Source organism: Bos indicus x Bos taurus, chromosome 10 (assembly GCF_003369695.1).
Source record: "Bos indicus x Bos taurus breed Angus x Brahman F1 hybrid chromosome 10, Bos_hybrid_MaternalHap_v2.0, whole genome shotgun sequence".
Lineage (NCBI taxonomy): Eukaryota > Metazoa > Chordata > Mammalia > Artiodactyla > Bovidae > Bos > Bos indicus x Bos taurus.
In genome coordinates, this window is record NC_040085.1 from 41,872,711 (window position 1) to 41,878,710 (window position 6,000).

Here is a 6,000-nt window from a genome sequence, read left to right on the forward strand (position 1 = left end):
AGACTTGGATTATCGTGCTAATGAATGGTTTGCCTTGGAAACAAACAGAGATCATCCTGTCATTTTTGAGATTGCATCCAAGCTTTGCATTTCAGACTCTTTTGTTGATTATAATGGCTACTCCATTTCTTCTAAGGGATTCTTGCCCACAGTAGTAGATATACTGGTCATCTGAGTTAAATTCACCCTTTCCAGTCCATTTTAGTTTGCTGATTCCTAAAATGTTGATGTTCACTCTTGCCATCTCCTGTTTGACCACTTCCAATTTGCCTTGATTCATGGACCTAACATTCCAGGTTCCTATGCAATATTGCTCTTTACAGCATTGGACTTTACTTCCATCACCAGTCACATCCACAGCTAGGTGTTGTTTTTGCTTTGGCTCCTTCTCTTCATACTTCCTAGAGTTATTTCTCCACTGATCTCCAGTAGCATATTGGGGAGTTCATCTTTCAGTGTCCTTTCTTTTTGCCTTTTCATACTGTTCATGGGGTTCTCAAGGCAAGAATACTGAAGTGGCTTGCCATTCCCTTCTCCAGTGGACCACATTTTTTCAGAATGCTCCACCATGACCTGTCCATCTTGGGTGGCCCTCAACAGCATGGCTCATAGTTTCACTGAGTTAGACAAGGTGGCTGTGTGGCACTGGAGTAACTTTGAGGAGATACCCCACATCCAAGGGCAAAGGAGAAGCCCCAGCAAGACAGTAGGAGGGGCAAAATAGCATTTAGAATCAAACCCCATACCCACCAGAGGCACTCAGAGGGCTCAAACAAACCATGTGTGCACCAGGACCCAGAGACCCTACAGAGACTGAGACAGAACTGTGTTTGAGTGTCTCCTGCGAGGTATGGGTCAGCATTGGATTGCAGGGGCAGGGACTCTGGGTGCAGTAAACCTTGGTATATCATAAGCCCTCTTGGAAGAGGTCACCAAATACCCTACCATAGAGCCACCAGAACTTACACAGGACTGGAAAACAGACTCTTGGGGGGCACAAATAAAATCTTATGCACACCAGGACCCAGGAGAAAGGAGCAGTGACCCCACAAGAGACTGACCCAGACTTGCCCGTGAGTGTCCAGGAGTCTCCAGTGGAGGTGTGGGTCGGTGGTGGCTTGCTGCAGGGTTGGGTGCACTGAGTGTAGCATGAGACCTTTCAACAGAGGTCACCATTATCTTTATTACTTCCACCATAGATTGGCCTCAGGTCAAATAACAGGGAGGGAATATAGCCCCGCCCATTGACAGAAAACTAAGGATTTACTGAGCATGGTCCCGCCCATCAGAACAAGACCCAGTTTCCCTCTCAGTCTCTCCCATCAGGAAGCTTCCATAAGCCTCTTATTCTTCTCCATCAGAGGGTAATGGGATTAGTGACCTAAAGACCCAGGAGAACTGCCTCGCCACTATCTATCTATTGTTCTTGTTTATTCGCTAAGTTGTGGCCAACTTTCTGCAACGCCATGGACACTAACCTCCAAGGCTCCTCTGTCCGTGGGATTTCCCAGGCAAGAATACTGGAGTGAGTTGCCATTTCCTTCTCCCAGGGAACTTCCCTACCCAGGGATCAAACCAGCGTCTCCTGTGTCTCCTGCATTGCAGGAGGACTCTTTACCACTGAGCCACCAGGGAAGCCCATACAATAAGATAATGCAGATGAAAAGTTTAGCATACAGCCTGATATACACAATGTCAGATATTTATTGTTAGTACAGAGGAGAGTAAATGTTCATTAGTCCACTTATTCATTCAAAGTGATATTTACTGGATGCATCCTGGCTTCCAGCCACTATGCTAGGCAGGTAGATCCTGCTGTACAAGATCATATTAGCTATGCACTTCTGTCAGAAGAGGAATGAAATAATGAGGATGGCGTATTTGAACTTTGCTTGGCTGAGGCAGAAATGAGAAGAGACTGTTGAACACGGTTTATATATCTAGCCTGGGGGCAGGGTGGGTATGTCCTTGAGTTTGCCATGCCCTTGACTACCTACTTCTTTGTCTTCACTTGAGCTCCACTCCTGGCCAAATTTCTTGTTGTTGTTGTTCAGTTGCTAGGTCATGTCCGACTCTTTGCGACCCCATAGACTGCAGCACGCCAGGCTTCCCTGTCCTTCACTATTTCCCTGAGTTTGCTCAAACTCATATCCACTGAATCAGTGATGCCATCCAACCATCTCATCCTCTGTTGTCCCCTTCTCCTCCTGCCTTCAATCTTTCCCAGCAGCAGGGTCTTATCCAATGAGTTGGGTCTTCACATCATGTGGCCAAAGTAAGGTCACTTGACTTCACACTCCAAGACGTCTGGCTCTAGGTGAGTGACCATACCATCATGGTTATTTGGATCATTAAGACCTTTCTTGTATAATTCTTTTGTGTATTCTTGCCACATCTTCTTAATCTCTTATGCTTCTGTTAGGTCCTTACCATTTCTGTCCTTTATTGTGCTCATCTTTGCACTAAATGTTCCCTTGGTATCTTTAATTTTCTTGAAGAGATCTCTAGTCTTTCCTCCATTTTGTTCCTCTATTTCTTTACATTGTTCACTTAAGAAGGCTTTCTTATCTCTCCTTGCTATTCTTTGGAACTCTGGATTCAAACGGGTGTATCTATCCTTTTCTCCTTTGATTTTGGCTTCTCTTCTTTTCTCAGCTATTTGTAAGGCCTCCTCAGACAGCCATTCTGCCTTGTTGCATTTCTTTTTCTTGGGAATGATTTTGACCACCACCTCCTATAGGATGTTATGAACCTCCATCCACTGTTGTTGATCACTCACTCAGTAATGTCTGACTCTTTGCGACCCCATGGACTGCAGCATGCCAGGCTTCCCTGTCCTTCACTATCTCCCAGAGCTTGCTCAAACTCATGTCCATTGAGTTGCTGATGCCATCCAACCATCTCATCCTCTGTCATCCCCTTTTGCTCCTGACCTCAATCTTTCCCAGCATCAGGGTCTTTTTTAATGAGTCAGCCCTTCACATCAGGTGGCCAAAGAATTGAAGCTTCAGCTCAGCATCAGTTCTTTCAATGAATATTCAGGACTGATTTCCTTCAGGATTGACTGGTTGGATCTCCTTGCAGTCCAAGGGACTCTCAAGAGTCCTCTCCAACACCACAGTTCAAAAGCATCAATTCTTCAGTGCTCAGTTTTCTTTATAGTCCAACTCTCATATCCATACATGACTACTGGAAAAATCATGGCTTTGACTATATAGACCTTTGTTGGCAAAATAATGTCTCTACTTTTTAATGTGCTGTCTAGGTTTGTCATAGTTTTTCTTCCAAGGAGCAACTGCCTTTTAATTTCATGGCTATAGTCACCATCTGCAGTGATTTTGGAGCCCAAGAAAACAAAGTCTGTCACTGTTTCCATTGTTTCCCCATCTATTTGACATGAAGTGATGGGATCAGATGCCATGATCTTAGTTTTTTGAATGTTGAGTTTTAAGCCAGGTTTTTCATTCTCCTCTTTTACCTTCATCAAGAGACTCTTTAGTTCCTCTTCATTTTCTGCCATAAGGGTGATGTCATCTGCATATCTGACATTATAGATATTTCTCCGAGCAATCTTGATTCCAGCTTCTGCTTCATCCAGCAGGGCATTTCTCATGATGTACTCTGCACGTAAGTTAAATAAGCAGGGTGACAATATACTCCCTTGACATATTCTTTTCCGAATTTGAACAGGTCTGTTGTCCCATGTCCAGTTCTGACTTGCTTCTTGACCTGCATACAGGTTTTGCAGGAGGCAGATAAGGTGGTCTGGAATTCCCATCTCTTGAATTTTCTACAGTGGGTTGTGATCCACACAGTCAAAGGCTTTAGCATAGTCAATGAAGCAGAAGTAGATGTTTTTCTGGAATTCTCTTGCTTTTTCTATGATGCAGCAGATGTTGGCAATTTGATTTCTGGTTCCTCTGCCTTTTCTAAATCCAGCTTGAATATCTGGAAGTTCTCAGTTCACGTACTATTGAAGCCTGGCTTGGAGAATTTTGAGCATTACTTTGCTACCATATGAAATGAGTGCAATTGTGAGGTAGTTTGAACATCCTTTGGCATTGCCCTTCTTAGGAACTGGAATGGAAACTGACCTTTTTCAGTCCTGTGGCCACTGTTGAGTTTTCCAAATTTGCTGGCATATTGAGTGTAGCACTTTCACAGCATCATCTTTGAGGATTTGAAACAGCTCAGCTGGAATTCCATCACCTCCACTAGCTTTGTTCGTAGCAATGCTTGACTTTGCTTGACTTCGCGCTACAGGATGACAGGCTCTAGGTGAGTGATCACACCATAGTGGTTATCTGGGTCGTTAAGATCTTTTTTTGCATAGTTCTTCTGTTCTTGAATCTATTTGTCACTTCCACTGTTAATTACAAGGGATTTGATGTAGGTCATACCTGAATGGTCTAGTGGTTTTCCCTACTTTCTTCAATTTAAGTCTGAATTTGGCAATAAGGAGCTCATGATCTGAGCCACAGTCTGCTCCCAGTCTTGTTTTTGCTGACTGTATAGAGTTCTCCATATTTGACTTCAAAGACTATAATCAGTCTGATTTCAGTATTGACCACCTGGTGATGTCCATGTGTAGATTCCCCTTTTGTGTTGTTGGAAGTGGGTGTTTGCTATGACCAGTGTTCTCTTGGGAAAAGTCTGTTAGCCTTTGCCCTGCTTCATTTTGTACTCCAAGGCCAAACTTACCTGTTACTCCAGGAATTTCTTGACTTTCTACTTTTGCATTCCAGTGCCCTATAATGAAAAGGACACCTCTTTTGGGTGTTAGTTTTAGAAGGTCTTGTAGTTCTTCATAGAACTGTTGGACTTCAGCTTCTTCAGCATCAGTGGTTGGGGCATAGCCTTGGATTACTGTGATATTGAATAGTTTGCCTTGGAAACAAACAGAGATCATCCTGTCATTTTTGAGATTGCACTCAAGTACTGCATTTCAGATTCTTTTGTTGAGTATGAGGGCTACTCCATTCCTTCTAAGTGATTCTTGCCCACAGTAGTAGATACAGTGGTCATCTGAGTTAAATTCGCCCATTCCGTCTATTTTAGTTCACTGATTCCTAAAATGTAGGTATTCACGTGTGCCATTTCTTGTTGACCACATCCAATTTACCTTGATTCATGGACCTAACATTCCAGGTTCCTATGCAATATTGTTCTTTACAGCATCAGAATATACTTTCACCACCAGTGAAAGTGAAAGTCTCTCCGTCATGTCTGACTCTTTGCGACCCCATGGACTGTACAGTCCATGGAATTCTCTAGGCTAGAGTATTGGAGTGGGTAGCCTTTCCCTTCTCCAGGGGATCTTCCCAACCCAGGGGTGGAACCCAGGTGTCCCGCACTACAGGCAGATTCTTTACCAACTGAGCTATCAGGGAAGCCCTTCACCACCAGACAAATCCACAACTGGGTGTCCTTTCCACTTTGGCTCAGCCTCTTCTTTCTTTTTTGATCTGTTTCTCCACTCTTTCCCATTACCACACTGGGTACCTACTGACCTGGTGGGCTCATCTTTCAGTTTCGTTATCTTTTTGCTTTTTCATACTGTTCATGGGGTTCTCAAAGCAAGAATTCTGAAGTGGTTTGCCATTCCCTTCCAATGGACCATGTTTTGTCAGAACTCTCCACCATGTCCCATCTGTCTTGGGTGACCCTGCACAGTGTGACTCATAGCTTCACTGAGTTACACAAGGCTGTGATCCATGTGATCATTTTGATTAGTTTTCCTTGATTGTGGTTTTCACTCTGGAGGTCATTCGATTGTAGCTCTTGCTTCTTCTGTCTGCCCTCTGATAAATGACAATAAGAGGCTAATGCAAGCTTCCTGATGGGAGAGATTGGCTGGGGAAAACTGGATCTTGCTCTGGTAGACAAGGCCATTCTCAGTAAATCTTTAATCCAACTTTCTGCTGATGGGTGGGGTGGCACTGTGCTCCCTCACTGTAGTCTGTCCTGAGGTGGCCCAGAACTTGAGCATGCAGTCTCTGT